Here is a 19560-nt window from a genome sequence, read left to right as displayed (position 1 = left end):
CAGGTTTCCCCGTTGTAGGATTCTTTACTGCCTGATCCACCAGGGAAGCCCAAGAATACTGGAGTGGGTAGCCTATTCCTTCTCCAGCGGATCTTCCCGACCCAGGAATCCAACTGGGGTCTCCTGCATTGCAGGTGGATTCTTTGCCAGCTGAGCCAACAGGGAAGCCCTATCACAATTAGCTAATCACTTAAAAACTGAACATTCAAACTTGAAGATAAAGAATGATATTTCTAAAATGTTTAAGGAATGAACAATTCAAGCAATACTTTAAAGAAAATTCACCAATTATAAATGCTATGAAGTCTTTTCTGAGCTTCCTTAAAAATAAAAAGTCAAAAAGCAACATACCGTTGGGAAAATAGTTTTCTTCTTGTGAAGATAAGTGTTATTCCCAGAAACACATGGAACACAAATGGGGGGAAAAACTGCGTTCCTTTGATAGCAAATACCTTGAGAATATGAATATAAAACATTGCTAAAGACCTAAAGACACAAGTATTGGAGCATGTTACGCAATGTGGGAAGTTTACTATAGTGTTAAACGAAAAGAACAGATGTTTTCAATATGTCTCATGTTATGGTGTTGAATAGATTCTGTTTCAGTGTGGTATTTACTAGGTTGTATTTCAGTAATGAAATACATTTTAAAATGACAATTCTCTGAGCCACTAAAGGAAAGCTACAGTAGAGAAGATATTCTTTCTCTAATACAACTTACGATGTTATTTTCAACAATTGACTTTAAGAAAACAAACTTTATTTTATGCACAACTTCTGTAAGTGAATGAGTTACTTAGACTTTAAAAAAAATGTTTAAAGGAAGGAAGGATTCCAAGCTTACAGTGAGAGCAACCACATGGAATTCATTTGAGGTATTTCTCATAAGCAGTTTTCCCAGCAAAGAAGCTGGAGCCAGAAACTAAGGTTAATTTTGTGAAAACAAAACTTGTATAGCAGTTTTTAAAAATACTTCTTCACTGTGAAATATAACACACACAGAAAAGTGCATAATACTGATGCATGTAGTTAATAAATAATTATAAAGTAAGCATTCCTGAGCAATCTCCCGGTCCAGAAAATGGAGCGTTATCAGCAGTTATGCAAGGGTGCACCCACACACACACACTGCCCCCCACTCACAGCTGCCCCTACTCAGTTACAGTTCTTTTTCTTAGAATCGTGAGCCTGATTTTTGTGATGACTATTTGTTTATTTTTCCTTACAGTTTTACTATCTATATGGGCATTCCTAAGCTGATATTCTGTTTTTTCTTGTCTATGAATTTTATATAAGTTGAGTCTTATATATACACTCTATATACTCTATACACTCTATATATTCTATACACTCTATACACTTTATATACTTTTTTGTGTCTTGGTTCTTTTGCTCATCTTCATTTGTAAGATTTATTTATGTTGTTGTAGCTGTGGTTTGTCCCTATTATTCCTTTTTATTGCTGAATAGTATCCAGTGGATATATAAATTACTATTTACCTATCCATTTCATTTTAGATGCACGTGTGGGTTATTTCTAGTTTTGACCTATTCCAATCAAAGCCTGATGCAAAGAACTGACTCCTTGGAAAAGACCCTGGTGCTGGGAAAGATTGAAGGCAGGAGGAGAAGGGAATGGCAGAGGATGAGATGGTTAGATGGCATCACCAACTCGATGGACATGAGTTTGAGCAAACTCCGGAAGTTGGTGACGGACAGGGAAGCCTGGTGTGCTGCAGTTTGTGGGGCTGCAAAGAGTCAGACACGACTGAGCGACTGAACTGAACTGAACTGTCAAGCAAAGCCAGCAAAGACTACTCTTGTTTTAAAATATAGTATCTTGGTGGATATGCTAGATCACAGGGTAAGTGTATGTCTAATTTTGGTAGATAGTGCCCAACTGATTTTAAAAGTGGTTTTTAGTATTACACACCCATGGACGGAGGAGCCTGGTGGGCTGCAGTCTGTGGGGTCGCCAGGACTCGGACGCGACTGAGCAACTTCACTTTCACTTTTCACTTTCATGCGTTGGAGAAGGAAATGGCAACCCACTCCAGTGTTCTTGCCTGGAGAATCTCAGGGACAGGGGAGCCTGGTGGGCTGCCGTCTATGGGGTCGCACAGAGTCGGACACGATTGAAGTGACTTAGCAGCAGCTGCAGGTCATGAGAATTCTCCCTGTATTTCTTAATATGCTTAAGTAACACTTAGGATATGCCAGACAGGGGGGCTTCCCCGGTGGCTCAGTGGCAAAAGATTCACCTGCCAATGCAGAAGATACAGGAGATGTGGGTTCGATCCCTGGGTAGGCAAGATTGCCTGGAGGAGGAAATAGCAACCGACTCCAGTTATTCTTGCCTGAAAAATTCCAGGGACAGAGGAGCCTGGTGGGCTGCAGCCCACTGGGTTGCAAAGAGTCGGACATGACTAAGTACACACACATGTCACGTCATATGCCAGATAATATTAAGTGCTTTATAAATACTGACTTTTTAAATTTTTGAATAACCCTATCGAGTAGGTTCTATTACTATTACTATCCTAATTTACAGGAGAGAAAATTGTAGCTTAGAGAGGCTAATTTACTTGGCTCTCAAGTAAAATAGTGAGAATCCAGGAGCTGTGATTCAAACTTAGATAACTAGCTCCAGTTAGCAATCCCTCACCCACTATGTGTTTTGTGATTGAAAATGCATGTAACCTATAAAAACTCTGGTCATCTTATAGGTTTTTTAAAACCATTTGAATAACATTAGGTAAGATGGAAATGTATCCATCAGATTTAACCAAAATCTTTGCATAATAAATGATAAGACTGAAAAATAAATTGGTGTTGTTGTTCAATTGCTAAGTCATGTCCAACTCTTTGGACCCCATGAACTACAGCACGCAAGGCTTCCCTGTCCTTCACTGTCTCTTGGAGTATATAAGTATGACTTAGCAACCCAGCTAATGGAGCACTTCTTCCATTTAAATTCCCATATCTTGTTGAGCTCTTTTCAGAGAGCCTTTAAATAAACTGAACATAAAAGCAGACATCTATGTTGCTGTATCACAAAATGTTGAACCAAGATTTAAAAGATAATGATGTTCAGTCGCTAAGTTGTGTCCGACTGTTACTGACCTCATGGACTGCAGCATGCCAGGCTCCTCTGTCCTCTTCTGATTCCCAGAGTTTGCTCAAATTCTTGTCCATTGAGTCAGTGATGCTATCTAACCATCTCATCCTCTGTTGGTCTCTTTTCCTTTTGCTTTCAATCTTTCCCAGCATCAGGGTCTTTTCCAATGTATCGGGTCTTTGCATCAGATGGCCAGAATATTGGAGCTTCAGCATCAGTCCTTCCAATGAATATTCAGGGTTGATTTCCTTTAGGATGGGCTGGTTTGATCTCCTTGCAGTCCACAGGACTCTCAAGAGTCTTCTCCAACACCACAGTTCAAAGCATCAATTCTGCAGTGTTCAGCCTTCTTTATGGTCCAACTCTCACATCCATACATGACTACTAGAAAAACCAGAGCTTTGACTTCCCTGCCCTTTGTTGGCAAAGTGATGTCTCTGCTTTTTAATATGCTGTCTAGGTTTGTCATGGCTTTCCTTCCAAGGAGCAAGCATCTTTGAATTTCATGGCTGCAGTCACTATCCGCAGTGATTTTGGAGCCCAAGAAAATATAACCTGTCACTTTTTCCCCTTCCAGCTGCCATCAAGTGATGGGAACAGATGTCATGATCTTAGTTTTTTCATGAAGCATATTCAATTGTTATTCTCCATAAAAGATTTGTTGGCAGTAACATTCTAGAGAAAAGTATATTTTGTATTATTAGTAATACATTAAAAAGATTTTTTATGTGATTTACTTCATCGTTATCTATTGAAAATTTTCTATTTCAATGTGTTTTACTGTGGTCACGATATATTAACAGTAACATGCTTGTCATTTATAAAGATACTGGGGGTGTACTCAAAATTCTTACGATAGGGTGCTCAGTCAAAAAGTTTGGAGACTACTGGTCTGGCGTCTGAGGCTGTGTCTTAGAGGGGAAGCTTAGAATATCACAGTGGAGTCCTGGTCTGCCAGGAAGCAGAACAGGACGCTGGGCTAGCTGCTGCTGCAAGGGCGGCTGTGAGAGAGGAAGTAAGGGGGAGATAGGAGAAGGTAACACAGATAAACCGCAGACCTACTTGCCTAGAAATCAGCCCAGTGAAAAATGTATTTGTATTGTACTAACTAATCTAATGAAAGATAAACGTTTGCAAATTTACAGAAAAATCACAGAATTCAAGATTAGCTTTTTCTTTTTTTTTTTTTTAAAACCACCAGAGCTTGCAGTACTTCACATAAGTAATGCAAGCAAAGTCAGGTAGCAGAGTCAGTAACCATACACTCAGTCTTGAGAAAAGTTTATGTTCCTCTTTTTATTACCTGGGAAACTCTTCTCAGAGAAACAGTCAGCAGTTTTCTTCTAAATTTGTGGATCTCTTCTAAACTACACGGCTGCAATATCATTCATTCTGTTTGCAGAAGCTGAAGTGAGAATCTGTACCATGTACGGAGCCAACTACTGTAAGCTCTTTCAGAAAAGGTCTAAGATGTTCATTTGTGTGTTTGTTTGAACATATCTATTCACCTGTGTTATTGTGCCCAATCATGTTTTTCAAACAATTGTTCTGTTTTTCAGTTAAAATGTTGCTTTAAAAATGCCAGAACATAGATTCCTTGGAATCAGGATTGCCTCTTTGTTACCAGCACTTTTCAAAGGTTTGAACTTCAAAGAAACCTGGGTTTTTGGCCTTTACTATGCCTGCTGTTATTTGGCCCTGGGAAAAAATATTTGTAAATATCATAATCAAGCATATTAATTGTGTAATTTATGCATAATATCTTGTGAAGTTTTCCATGTGTAGACCTACAGAAATATAGGATATTAAATTTGAATGGTATAATATTTTGTTGCTAGCCCTCCTTTTTGCAGAACTGAAATATATTTAAAAAATAGATTGTTTTCAATATTCCTATCATCTGTTTCCAGTTTTAACTGTAATAGAAGTTACGCAGTTTCCAGTGGTAAACCCCTAAGCCTTCCGCATCTCTTATACGCCTTTTATTTGACCTGTTCAGGTACCTGCATCCCTGCCAAGGCCATCCACTAGGCATCGTCCTGATGGGAGCATTTCACAAGCATGCTTTCACGTGTTCTCCTATTTCATTCAACAGCTATCACAAGCTGCTTAACATGACTTCTACCTTCATGCAGTACTGCTGATCCTTATTTTCTCTAGAAACTTGCTTTTTACTTTCCACTTTTGCGTCTGTGACCCTGTCTACAGTTAAACACTTTTTACAGTGAACAACTATTGAAATTTTCTTAGTGATTTTTTTTTCTGAGGCAAGCCCTACTGATACCATTAACTATTAAGTCACCAACTTGTATTCTTGGGGAATAGTCCTTTTGGCATTATAACAGATCATTCAGCTTATCTGAACGGTGTTATTTTCTCTTCCTTTTTGTCCTGCTTCTGTCACTTTTTCCAGAGATCCCTGTGGACACATTTTTACTAGCATTGCTCTCCACACTCGTTTTTTAGAGCCCTTTCCATTTAAAAAGTCTAAATCTGGGACTGGAGAACTATTGTCGATGGGTATTGTCTCCTCTCACCTTTAAAGTAAAGCGTCTGGACTTGGGTGATTATTATCGTCTCTCCAGCTGTAGTACCAGTTTGGCCCGCACCCCACCCCCGCTGTAGCCAGATCCAACCCCCTTTTCAACCAATAAGTGCCCAACTCCTACAGGGCAAATACAGTTTCTGCTAATGAAGGGGCTTGTTTCATGTGCTTCCTCAAGATCTTCTAGTTATAGGCTCCTTCCCAGTTAAGACTAGAGTGAGGCCAGGCAATTCAATCTACATTAAATGGCATTCAAACCCTCCTCCGTGAAGTGATAAATCGGGGAAGCTAAAAGCAAAGTCAGTTCTGGATGAATCCCAGTGGCAAGCAGAGCCTCTCAAATTTTCCACTGAATATCCCCGAAATGAGAGGTAGAGTAAAGCCCTAACATTCCCAATGCCTAACGTGCCACCCAGGTAACGGCAGAAGTTGCCCACCATAAGCTTTTTTTTTGTCTTCTCAAACGGTGTCCTTAAACCATAGTATATTGTTGTTGATTTAATATAAAGGTAATAGTTAAATTACTTGGCACCAGGTAAAATGAAAGGATAGGCCTTTTACATTATGACTTAAGGAGAATTTATGAAATTTAAAGAGAATTTATGAAATTCTGAGGGGCAAGAAAACTCTAGTGAAATCTAGAAAGCAGTTCAATTTTTTTGAACTGATTAGTTAAGAAACTATATTTCTGTGGGTCAATAGAAACAAAAGAATAATCAGTAGTTGTAATTGGAATGTTTACCACATTGGAAAAGATCTTGTTTTTATGGGTCATTATGTTGAACTCTTCAGAGTTGTGAGAAAGGTTAATGGCTCTATGAACAAAAAGAATGAGACACTCAGAAATGTGCAACCTTGGCATAATGCAAGAAGCAGTGAAGTATCACATAATATAAAAAATACAAAACAGACACAAAAGCAGAGTTTGTTTTGTTTCATTACAGGTGTTTTAGTACTCACTAGCTGTAGCCTTGAAATGGAACAGTCTGTTACTAGGTCGCTACCCATGAACAGTCACAAACTGTACACAATTCGTAACTCCCCGGGCTGGACTCTAGAATTAGGAGGCATATTTCAGCCAGTGCTTTTTATTAACTCACTGTGATTTCTAATAAATTACTCAGTCCTCTTGCATTAACGATGATTACAACAATATTTTGCTAATGACTCCACCATGATCTCAAAGATTTTTTTATGGTAGGAGGACAGATTGATTTAAATAGAGTCACTGTTCTAAACCACCATGCTAGAAATGTCACAGGGAGAGGCCAGCTGGGCTGCTCAAGCTGGTCTCAGGATGACATTGCCTCAGTCGAGTCACATTTTCCAGGGCTCATTCCTTGGTTTTTGCAAGCCCAGAACTTTTATTTTGTCAGGGTGTCCAGAGTTGATCATACGCAAGGGCTGAAGGTTGTGCTAACCCAGTGCACAAGAGGCCAGTGTAAACTATTTATTCATTTACAATCACAAGGTTAACTCTCAACGGGCCTGGAAATCTAGGATATGTGGCCAGCATTTTCTTTTCCCTTTAGGTACGTCTACAAGGGAAGCCCTTCGTCACCTTCTCAGTTCAACAGACATTGATAAAGCACCTAAGGTATAGGACCTTTTGATTCCAAGGAGTTTACATTTTAATTAGAATTATGGCAGCATTAAATTGTGTATGGAGACATTATTTTCCAGAGCAAACTTCAGTAAGTGAATGTATGCCTTGATCAGTTCCCTAAAGTTTTATCTTCTGATTGACAGGTTCAGCCCTTTGAAAGTAAAAGTGTTAGTTGCTCAGTCATGTCTGACTCTGTGACCCCATGGACTGTAGCCTGCCAGGCTCCTCTGTCCATGGGATTCTCCAGGCAAGAATTCTGGAGTGGGTTGCCATGCCCTCCTCCAGGATCTTCCCGACCCAGGGGTTGAATTCAGGTCTCCTGCATTGCAGGCAGATTCTTTACCTTCTGAGCCACCAGGGAAGCCCGAAGGGCTGATAGCTGTCTGCATGATGGGATTAGCTGCGAAGATTATCCAGTAGCCATTCACAATTTTGTTGTTGTTCAGTCGCTCAGTCGTGTCCAACTCTTTGTGACCCTGTGGGTGCAGCACACCAGGCTGCCCTGTCCCTCACCATCTCAGAGTTTGCCCAACTTCATGTCCACTGAGTCGGTGATGCCATCTGACCATCTCATTCTGTGTCCCCCTCCTCTCCTCCTACTTTCAATCTTTCCCAGCATCAAGGTCTTTCCAGTGAGTCAGCTCTTGAGAATCATGGATTTCTCAAAGGCACCACATTCACAGGCACCTTCTAAGTATGCTTCTTAAGAAATACTTCAAAGGAACTTGATAACCTGCTAAACAGGTATGCAGACAACTGTGTATAATGCACCTGTATTTTCTACTTCTAGATCCTCACATCAAGGAGTGACCTAAAAACATGGAGTCTTCTAGAGCCAGTCTGGACCCCATCACCACCCACTACTCAATAGAAGGGCATTTCTCAGGCAAATTCTTCTTAAAAACTTTATAGCCAGTTTAACCCAACATGCCCCGTTTCCTGATATTCTTACTACCGGCCCAACTATACCTTATCCCGATCATCTAGGTTTGCCCATACTTAGCTTTGTACTGAAAGTTTTCGGTTTACCTTGTGGAATTCCAGTCTGAGTGGAGGAGGAGAACCAGACCATTACTTCTCCATCCTCCTGAAGAATTTCTGTTCTCTGAGACCCAAGAGAAACTGAACTCCCACTTCTCTCTTTCTCCTGTTGCTATCTCTGGGTTGCTAAATTTTACTATAGAAAACCACAAAACTTTGCAGATTAATGGTGCTACCAATTCATGGTCTGCATTCTTCAATCGGCATTCGGTACCGCCTCGCAAACGTAGTTGATGCTGCTGTTTTCCAAAGTGATCCAAGCCTTCTCACTGCCCACCACCTCTTCATCAGGGAGAAGAAGGAAGCACCAGGTGGGGAACTGTCTCAGCTTCCCACTGCTAAGCTGACAAACTCACTTGCAACCACATACATCCTCTTCTTTTTCCTTCAGTCCCAGTGCAGTAAATATCCTTCATCTTACTCAAGGCTAGTTGCTCTGGTGGTGCCCGATGGGCTTCCCCTTTTGACCCTGCAGGGAGCTGCTCTGTCTCTGCATCCCTTTCTTCTCCTGTCTTCACCATTTACCTCTCTACTGTTCTTTACTCTCAGCACGTGTGAATAAACATGTCCAAGTCTCCAGGTACTATTCTTTCCTCCCCCTCTGGCTGGAAGCAACTTTTTAAAAAATGTTTTGAGTTCTGAGATACTTAGTTCTCTAACTTGTCAGGACTTGTATACTGTCTGTAGTAAATTTTCTGGTATTTTAAAGAGACTCGTTTTAAGTGCTACGAACTTGCTTACCTGGAAAATGACTGTGACTATTAGAATTCATATATTATAAAAGTTCTTATGGCTAAATGTTGTTTTCTTCTTTAAACTTTTAAATTATGAAATATATAAAAAGTACAAAGCATAGATGTATAGTTTAATGGATAACTATAAGACAAACACTCATTTAGTCAACATTCTAATAAGGAAATACCCCCAACCCATGTATCCCTTCTGGATCCTTACCTTCTCATGCTTCAGAAGGTGACTACTTTTCTGAATTTTATGGTAATGCTTTCTAAGCTTTTTTTTTTTAAATGAGTTTAACTCTTTCTTTGCCCAAGGCCTGCTTGTCTCTCATCTCCACCCTGCTCTGTATGCTGGAAACCTAGCTTGTGTAAACTGTATCCATAGGTTCCTTTTCCTTTCTGCCTTTTAGTTGCATATAGTCAATGGGGAGATCAGAGGTAGTAGGATGAGAAAGGATATATTCCTTCCCTGGCTTCTCCTACAGCATCTCTCCAAGGGCTCACTGGGCTGGTTTCAGTCACTGGGGTTAGCCAGAGAAAGAGAGACAATGGGATATGTAAGTGTGTGTGTGTACATACAAAAAATACTATATATAAAAGAGAGGTTTAAGGAATTGGATCATGTAATTGTGGAGGTTTGATAAATACAAAACCTGCAGGTTAGGCCAGCAGACTAGAGACCTAGGGAAGAGTGTATATCAAGTCTAAAGGTCGTTTGCCAGCAGACTTCCTTCTTAGGGGAAGCCAGTCTTTGTTCTATTAAGGCCTTCGATTCATTGGATGAGGCTCACCAATATTATGGAGGGTGATCAGATGATACCACCCTTATGACAGAAAGGAAAGAGGAACTAAAGAGCCTCTTGATGAAGGTGAAAGAGGAGATTGAAAAAGCTGGCTTAAAACTCAACATTCAAAAACCTAAGATTGTGGCATCCCATCACTTCATGGCAAATTGATGGGGAAACAATGGAAACTGTGACAGACTTTATTTTCTTGGGCTCCAGAATCACTGCAGATGGTGACTACAGCCATGAAATTCAAAGACGCTTGCTCCTTGGAAGAAAAGCTATGACAAACGTAGGACAGCATGTTAAAAAGTAGAGACATCACTTTACTGACATAGGTCAGTACAGTCAGTCAGAGCTCTGGTTTTTCCAGTAGTCGTGTATGGATGTGAGAGTTGGACTATAAAGAAAGCTAAGCACCAGAGAACTGATGCTTTTGAACTGTGGTGTTGGAGAAGACTCTTGAGAGTCCCATGGGCTGCAAGGAGATCAAACCAGTCCATCCTAAAGGAAATCAACACTGAATATTCATTGGAAGGACTGAAGCTAAAGCTCCAATACTTTGGCCACTTGATACCAAGAGCTGACTCACTGGAAAAGACCCTGATGCTGGGAAAGATTGAAGGTGGGAGGAGAAGGGGGCAACGGAGGATGAGATGGTTGGATGGCATCACTGACCCAATGGACATGAGTTTGAGCAAACTCTGGGAAGTAGCGAAGGACGGGGAGGTCTCAGTCAGTTCAGTCGCTCAGTCGTGTCCTACTCTTTGCAACCCTGTGGACTGCAGCACGCCTGATTTCCCTTCACCAAGTGCCTTAATTTTTGGCTTTGATCCTGGGGCAATTACAGTTACCAAAATATGTAATGACTATCAGTGATAATGTAGGACAGTTGCTAAGGTCAGACAGTCACAAAGTTTTGAAGATCTCTATTTCAACTCCCTCACTTTGCTGATTAATAAATTTGAGCTGAGGGATTAAGTGACGGTAGTTCCTACAGGTGGTCAGATCAGGCCTGACACTAATATCCCAGGGTCTCTTGACTTTTAATCTTAGGATTCCCATCTTCACACCACATCATAGCACATTATTTTTTGTGATTTTTCCAAAGTTGCTATTGGTGTGATTTAACAAAAAACTCGATACTTTAGGTGGGGGAATGGATTGAGGGTAAAGAAATCTGAAAAATAAAGGTTTTACTGAGTTGACAAAATTTGAAAAGGTGTTAGCTTTGGGGATTAACTTTCTTCTGATACTGTTGCTAGGCTTCCTCCCTAAAAACCATCGTCCCTTTTCTTTGAAATGATGTCTGTCTGGCAGGACCCCTATCCCTTGGGCCTGCAGTTTTCATCACAAGTGAAGTCAAGCACATTCAGCACCATTTGCTCTTCTTGACCGGTAGGTCCAAACACCTACCTGGGCCTGAGTGTCTGGGATTTTAGGCAGAAGAGCAGTCCTCTGGGATGCCTCCAAGGGCATGCAAAGTTGGGGGAGGAATAAGGTCTTGGAGGAGAGGCCAAGACAACCTCTGCTAGATGCCTGTGCCATATCTGGCTGTGGGCAGCCTACCTTTGCACAGGCCCTGAGGACTGGAACTCCCAACTCCAGGGGTTCTAGAACCTCCTGGAGGCTGGCGACTGGACTCTGTCCCAGGTTTCCTCATCCCAGGCCTGGCTTTGCTCCAATGCGTGGACATCACACGTTGTGGCACGTGCTGCAGGAATCAGCCCTCAGGTCTCCCATCACTTACGTGTGGAAGGGGGTGCAGGCAGATATTGGGCTGCCCCTTTGCAGCCAGGCTGTGGTAGAAGCGAAGGCTGTGGCCAGGAGGCCAATGAGGGCTCCAAAGGGCTGCCACGGTAGTGTCTGCACGCCCAGGTGGGTGGGCGGCCTCCACCGGGCACCTGACCTGCAGGTGGTCGAGGGGCACCTGGAGCCACGCAGCCCCATGTGGAGCCTGCCCTTCCGGGAGAGCTGGTCCAGGTGAGGACAGCGCTCAGCACGGTGGGCGCAGGCCCGCGACTCGCCGAGAGCGGTCATGTCGATGATGAAGAGAGAAAGGGATCTTTCTTCCTCATACTGGGCAAGGATGGAAACTGACCCAAGACAGTGTGAGTTACGGAGAATTACACCGTGAGCCTGAAGGTAAACTCTCTGCAGAATAAAGGTTAAAGTGAAAAAGTTGCTCAGGCGTGTCCAACTCTTTGCGACCCCATGAACTGTACAGTCCATGGAATTCTCCAGGCCAGAATACTGGAGTGGGTAGACTTTCCCTGCTGCAGGGGATCTTCCCAACCCAGGGATCGAACCCAAGTCTCCCGCATTGCAGGCAGATTCTTTCCCAGCTGAGCCACCAGGGAAGCCCAAGAATACTGGAGTGGGTAGCATATCCGTTCTGCAGGGGATCTTCCAGGCCCAGAGACTGAACTGGGGTCTCCTGCATTGCAGGCTGATTCTTTACCAACTGAGCTATCAGGGAAGCCCTACAGAATAAAGGTGCTGAGTTTAAAAAAAATAAAAAACAACTTACTGATTTTGCCCCAGAGATGAAGCAATAACTATATGAAGGGGCATATGCCCTTGACTTAGTTGTTCTTCACTGTCTCACAGGCATGCTTCCTTGACATTCCATAAAGTAGTGGCCTAGTCTTCTCAGTTTATACATGGTTCAGTTTCACTTGCTATAGTACAGTATAGTATATTCTTACTACATGGGATGACATTCATTTGCTGTGTCTTCTCCTACTGTAATACAAGCTCTGTGAGAGCAGCGATCCCACCTGTTTTACTTAGCACTGCCCCCAGTTTCTTGCACAGCGTCTGATGTGTTTACCAAACAAAAGGTTTTCAGACTTTGGCCTCTCAGAGTTGACACCCTTTCTCTTGCTTTCATAGAGCACTTTGTGTTACTGCTTTTATAATATTTTATTGTAATTGTCTTTGAAACTGTTTTATATTACCTGCAACAAGGACTTTTCATGTTCATTTTTGTGTCCCAGGTCCCTGGTATACAGTGGGCACTCAGATTTTGATTGAAAAGGTGAAAGCTGTCCATAATAGAATTTCCGATCATATGAATCTTCTTCTAAACTTCTTAGACCATCTTGGACTTCCCTGGTGGCTCAGACGGTAAAGCGTCTGCCAGCAATGCGGGAGACCCAGGTTCGATCCCTGGGTTGGGAAGATCCTCTGAAGAAGGAAATGGCAACCCACTCCAGTATTCTTGCCTGGAAAATCCCACGGACAGAGGAACCTGGTAGGCTACAGTCCATGGGGTCACAAAGAGTCGGACATGATTGAGCGACTTCACTTTCACTTTTCACTTTAGACCATCTTAGAGTATTTCTCCTATTGTTATTGTCTCCTTTTTCTTTCTGCTCTTGAAAGTCACTCACTCCAACTAAGAGAGGCAATATGTTGGACGAGAGAATTCAAAATATTGAAAACAGAATTTAGACAAGGGTCTTTGATCTGCCACTTCCTTGGTGGGGATACTTTTTAAATTCCTCAGAGCTTGATTCATCAAGGTGCTACAGAATCCGCCTGCCAAATGCAGGAGATGTCAGAGATGCAGGTTCAATTTTGGCTTGGGAAGATTCCCTGGAGTAGGAAATGGCAACCCACTCCAGTGTCCTTGCCTGAAAAATTCCATGGACATTATATGGGGTTACATTATATGGGGTCGCAAAGAGTCTGATGCAAATGAGCAGTTGAGCGCACACACAGATAGACATAGTAGAACTTATGCATGGCCCACAAAATCATTCTGTTTTCTATCTTTAAATAGAATCTGAAGAAATAATCTGGCTTTACTACATCCTTTAAAAGAAAAACAAAGCTTGCTTTTCCAATCTTTTAACTGCCTAGATAATGCATTTTAGATATGTTTAGTTTGGGGTTTTATCAACTTGTTTGTGTGAAAATTGAGTACTAACTACAAACTGATGGTGATGGTTTAGTCACTAAGTCACGTCTGACTCTTGTGACCCCATGGGCTGTAGCCCACCAGGCTCCTCTGTCCAAGGGATTCTCCAGGCAAGAATACCGCAATGGGTTGCCATTTCCTTCTCCAGGGGATCTTCCCAACCCAGGGATCAAACCCAGGCCTCCCGCATTGCAGACAGATTTTTTTCCCAGCTGAGCCACAAGGAAAGGCCAAGAATACTGGAGTGGGTAGCCTATCCCTTCTCCAGCGGATCTTCCCAACTGAGGAATCAAACCCGGGTCTCCTGCATTGCAGGCAGATCCTTTATCAGCTGAGCTATCAGGGAAGCCACCAACTACAAACTGGGCAGATGCAATTTAAGTCATTGGTCGAGGGGACTTCATTTTAAAATAAAGGGTATTGTTATTATAATTATTGTCTATAGCCTTCATAGTTTAGGATTATAGGCAATTTATTATACTTTTAACTTACTTAAGAGGATTAGCTGGTGCTGACTGGACACCAGTGTTGTCTCATAGCAAATTCAGATAAATTTGCACATGGTGAATTATATCTTGTCTGGGCTCAGCTCTAAACAAATGTCATCAACTTGCTGTAGATGTGTTGGATCAAAGAAAGAGTGGAATGCATCCTTTAGTGTTTAATTTTTAGCGCGGGACAGTTTTCTTTTTTATACCTATGTTGAATTACATGGAATGACCATTTTTTTCTTTTTTATCTTGTTTGAATGTTATTGCTTTGACCAAGGAGATCTGCTTAAGCATCTAGGCAATTAAGCTGTACATTCTGTGACTACAGGGAAAGGGGCCAAAATACAAAATCTGTATTTTTAGTCATGTCTGGCAGACATTACAACATGAAGTAGATGAATCTGAGACTCTAACCGAAGGCTGTAAAAATATGTGGACTGTGGATACTCAAATGTGTTTAATATTGCTTTTCCTGAAAGGTTTCAATTTTAGGTTGCCTATTTCCAAGGTGAAGATGTCTATCAGAAGATGCATAGCTGCTCAAAAACTCTTATTTGCAATTATGTCTACAGATTTGATGAGGGAGCTGTAAGAAAAGATTTCAGTCTAAAACATAGATTTATAACATAACTTTTCTCAGGTTAAAATAAGATCTTTTCAATCAGAAGAATATTTTATCTCATATGTAGTTAGTTTTTTCAAGTGTTATATAGAATACAGTTGTGAAACATTCACTTCAAAATCTGAGCAAGTTACTAATGAAAGAAATGGCTTTTTTTGGTCCATAGAAAATAGCAAATTGTTTGATTCTGTTCCACTGGATGTGAGTTCCAGTAGAGCAACTGTTTTCACCTATTTTATTCACTGTGCCATCACATAATAGTTGTTTATTTAATATTTAATGACTGAAAGACATACCCTTACCATTGTTACTGGAATAACCTTAATGATAATTTTTTACCAAAGTTGTTACAGCAATTTGTTCATCAGGTTATTTTCTTTCATTGTTTTTATTAAATATTGAGAAGATACATTTATAAATTGCTGCAAGAGATAAAGATTGTAATACTTTGATACCTGCACACATGATTAAGTTTTAGAACAAATACATTCATTACCTTCAAAGTCCTTGTATGTCCTTGTGCAGTCCCATCTCTTCATTCCCTCCTCAGAGGTCGTAAGCACTATCCTGAATTTTATGTTTATGCTTCCCTTGGTCTTTTCTCTATAGTTTTACCATGCATATGTGTACTCCTAATACATTGCTTGGTTTTGAGTGGTTTTGAACTTCATATAAATGGAATCATGCTTGACTTTTTTTTTTTTTTCTGGATCTTGCTTTTCTCATTCAAAATTACTGCATTATTGCTATTCATTCATTCATGATGTTGCATGTACTAAATTCATTCAGGTTTACTGCTATAGAGTAACCATAATGTAACTGCTATGATTTACTTATTAATTTTGTAGTTGAAGGATGGATGTTTGGGTTGTTCACGATTTCTTGATATTACAGTTAGTGCAGTACTGAGCGTTCACATGGCCCGAGTCCTCCCCTGTAAAGCCCAGGTAATGACGGCGGAGGCCTTCGTAGTTCCTTCAAGCTGGCTTCTGTGTCCTCCTCGTAGGGCCCCATTAATCTTCAAAAAGCTTTCTTCCTTTCTGGCCTGAGATCTCCCTGCTTCATCGTATATTTCTGCTGCTGCAGACTGCTATCAGCTATTTCTTCAAGGAGTCCTGGTTCCTAGTAGAAGGGGGGGTGGTATTTTAAAGCCTAGGATCTGGGTGTTAGATGTGCTCTTTTCTACTGAGGGGCAGTGTTTCTAACTGTACTGCTAGAAAAAAGGTATTTTTAAAAATCATGAGTTTATGATGATCTTGTCGATTCTGTTCCTTTTTTTTTTTTTTTTAAATTTCAGAGTTTTACTGTACTGCACTGAAGGAGCAGCAGGATGGTTATACAGTGTTCTCTCCCATTCTGTTTTGAAAATCTAAACTACTTGCAAATTCTTAAGAATACCTTTACCATCAGATTAGAGCATTAAGTATAATAACCAATTTCCTAATAAGTAAAGTCTCACAAATTAAAATACATTTAAAATAGCTTTAAATGCATTCTTCACAAGTAAGTCAGCATATATTTTTGTATCATGTTCACTCATGCTTAAGAATTAAAGCAAGTATATTACTCTGATGGAAATATGGGGAAATCTCTCATTCATGCAATATACAGGGATAATATTTCAAGTTGAAAGGAAAAAAAAATCCCAGTCTTATTTTTTTTAATGTATCCATATATAATCACCTACATGATAGATAAAGAAACCTGTGAAGTTTCCCAAAAGTCAGATTTTCAGTTCATCAGAAGCACCTGATGTCTACAACTAATTTATAACTACATGGCATTTCAAGAAAACAAAAATGAGCCCTATGAATTCCTATAAACAAAAGCTTCCAATGGACTGAGGACAGGAAGTCATTAATGCAATCATTTCAAGGGTTATGGTTGTTCCTAAGGAGTACAAGTTCAAACTTGTCAATACCAGAGGTATCATTTTATATTAACTTATATATAAGTCCATTTAAGTTCTTTATCAGAGTATAATATATGAAAAGGGCTTCCCTGGTGGCTCAGATGGTAAAGAATCTACCTGCAGTGCAACAGAGGCAAGAGACTCAGGTTCAATCCCTGGGTTGGAAAGATCCCTTGGAGAAGGGAATGGCAGCCCACTCCAATATGAAAACAGTCTTTCCACAAGCAAAAAAAAGGGATATTTCTCAGCCATCAAAAAGAATGAAATGATGCCATTTGAAACAACATGGAGGGACCTAGAGATTATCATACTAAGTGAAGTAAATCAGACAGAAAGACATATTGCAATAACACATATATGGAATCTTAAAATATGATATTAATACAAATGAACTTATTTAGAAATAGATTCACAGACATAAAAAACAAACATACGGTTACCAAAGAGGAAAGGAAGGGGAGGGATGAATTAGGAATTTAGGATTAACAAATACATACTACTATATATAAAATATGGAGTTGGTCAGAAAGTTCGTTCAGGCTTTTCTGTACCAGTATGACCTTTCTGGTCAACCCAATAAATAAAAACAAGGGTCTACTGTATAGCACAGGGAGCTATATTCAATATCTTGTAACAGCCTATAATGGAAAATAATCTGAAAAAAGAACATGGACACACACATACACACTTATGAATCACTTTGCTCTATAACGGCAATACTGAAAATCAACTCTACTTCAATTAAAAATATAAAGCCACTGAAATCATCTGTAGGTCTTGTAACCAATCTGATATGCAACTAATTTTTTCCAATTTGTTTTCAATTTTTAGTTGGGGCTTACTTTTTAGAAGTAAATATTTGAAAAAACTTACATATATAGTCTTTCCATCTTTACTGCATTGTATGTTTTCACTTACATATGTATTTATCAGTACTAAATCCATGAACTTGTACACTTTTATTTTCTATTCTCATATATATAGAATAATAGACTGCAGTTAATCTACTCAGTATTATTTAGCAAAAAAAAGTATAAAGGAAAATCAAAGACAAGTGATCTCAGTGTACCTATTTCCTTATAGAGCTCATCTTGAATTAATTCAGTTAATTATTTAGGTTATGTCACTATCAAGGGAAACTCAGTTAAAATGTAGTACTTTGTACATGGAGAAAACACATTTTCTTCCCACGGTGTTTAATAAACATTATTGTTTGTACGTAATGTATCTTAAGTGTTTTGCATTGACATTTCAGTTAATTGACTCTATGAAGACTTTGGTAGGGCTTCCTGGTGGCTCAGAGGGTAAGGAATCCACCTGCAGTGCAGGAGACCTGGGTTCAATCCCTGGATTGGGAAGATCCCCTGGAGAAGGGAAAGGCAACCCACCTCAGTATATGTGCCTGGAGAATTCCATGGGCAGAGGAGCCTTGCAGACTATTATAGTCCCTGGGGTCGCAAAGAGTCAGACACAACTGAGTGACTCACACAGACACACACAGACTTTTTTTTTTCCAGTTTCATAATTTATTATACAAATGGAGTATCACATGGTGAGTTCACATTAGCTTCTTCAAGCGTGGGAACTTAACAGATAATGGACTGTTCACAATCTGTTTATGTTGCTTTTGCAGCTGGAGTTTTTTTAGAGCTTAACTTGAAGTCTAAGAATATCAAAGCAATACCTCTGTATGTGGCCAGCACACAATTCATTCTCCCTGTGAGAGTGTAAGAGTTGAAATATTTCTTGACACCAGTGAAATGGAACTAGGCATCAGTTTCTGGACCCCATGATTTCAGTCTTCCAAAAGGCTCAAACTCCATGGCCTGCGTCCTTCACAGTAAGCCGCTGCCCCTCAGTCCCTCTGGAAGATTCCACCTCCCCCTCACGCAATCAATCATTAACACAGACTTTGTTAATGATTAAAATTTTCATCCTGCCCAAGACATGTTAGAAATTGCAGGAGGATTCTTTACCTGCTAAGCCATCAGAGAAGCCCCATTAAGGACATATGTGTGTAAAACTGTAAAAGCATTATCTAAGTATTGGGAATATTAACTTGAGCCAACCAAAGACCCTGAGCTCATGAAGTTTATATTGTGATGTAGGAAACAGACAACAGGAAATCTGGCCTTCCCAGTTTCCTATCATCTAACCAACCTCAGAAGTTCCTAAGCTGCATGGCAATACTATTGTTGCTAATTCTGTCCTCTGTGTGGTCTGTCATTTTACTATAACTATCTGAAGACTTCCTTCAGGCTCTCCAGGTCTACTTCATATTAATGGTACTCAACTGGAGTTGTAGAATATAGTTATTAAACCATTTTAAAGGAGAAGCAAAATGTGTGTGTGTGTGTGTGTGTGTGTAGAGAGAGAGAGAGAGAGAGAAATACCTTTGAAAATCTGTACTTACAAGATATTAGCAGGTATTTATTTTTCATGTTAAAAAGATGGTTACTGGTGGGGATGTAAACTGACAGTGACATAGCCAACATGGAGAACAATATGGAAGTTCCTTTAAAAAGTAGAACTAGAACTACTAGAACTACATGTGATCCAGAAATCCCACGACTGGCATATACCCAGAGAAAACCATAATTCAAAACAATACCTGAGTTCCAGTGTTTATTGCAGCACTGTTTATAATAGCCAGGACATGGACGCAACCTAAATGTCCATCGACAGAGGAATCAATAAAGAAGATGTGGTACAGATATACAATGGCATATTAAATTACTCAGCCATAAAAAGGAATGAAATTGTCTCATTTTCAGAGAT

At 40.2% G+C, this 19560-nt stretch overlaps 1 protein-coding gene and 1 pseudogene across 4 annotated transcripts in view; one reads left to right on the top strand and one right to left on the bottom strand.

Moving 5' to 3' along the window:
• The window catches only part of SPATA9 (spermatogenesis associated 9), a 52389-nt gene that overhangs the window by 3851 nt on the left and 28978 nt on the right, over positions 1 to 19560 (top strand). The window contains exon 3 of one of the 4 annotated variants that reach the window (XM_061152039.1): positions 1519 to 1864. The exons of 1 other annotated variant lie outside the window; for it this stretch is intronic. The gene's annotated coding sequence lies outside the window, so the exon portion shown is untranslated. Of the gene's footprint in view, positions 1 to 1518; positions 4563 to 7924; positions 8014 to 19560 lie in introns of those variants that run through there. 2 more of the 4 variants (XM_061152037.1, XM_061152041.1) reach the window with 2 other exon arrangements.
• Positions 18335 to 18605, bottom strand: LOC133062916 (ATP synthase membrane subunit K, mitochondrial-like; annotated as a pseudogene).

This window comes from Dama dama, chromosome 9, assembly GCF_033118175.1.
Source record: "Dama dama isolate Ldn47 chromosome 9, ASM3311817v1, whole genome shotgun sequence".
NCBI classification, from domain to species: domain Eukaryota; kingdom Metazoa; phylum Chordata; class Mammalia; order Artiodactyla; family Cervidae; genus Dama; species Dama dama.
The sequence above is the reverse complement of the archived record's forward strand: the minus strand, read 5'-3'. Positions and strand labels throughout refer to the sequence as shown.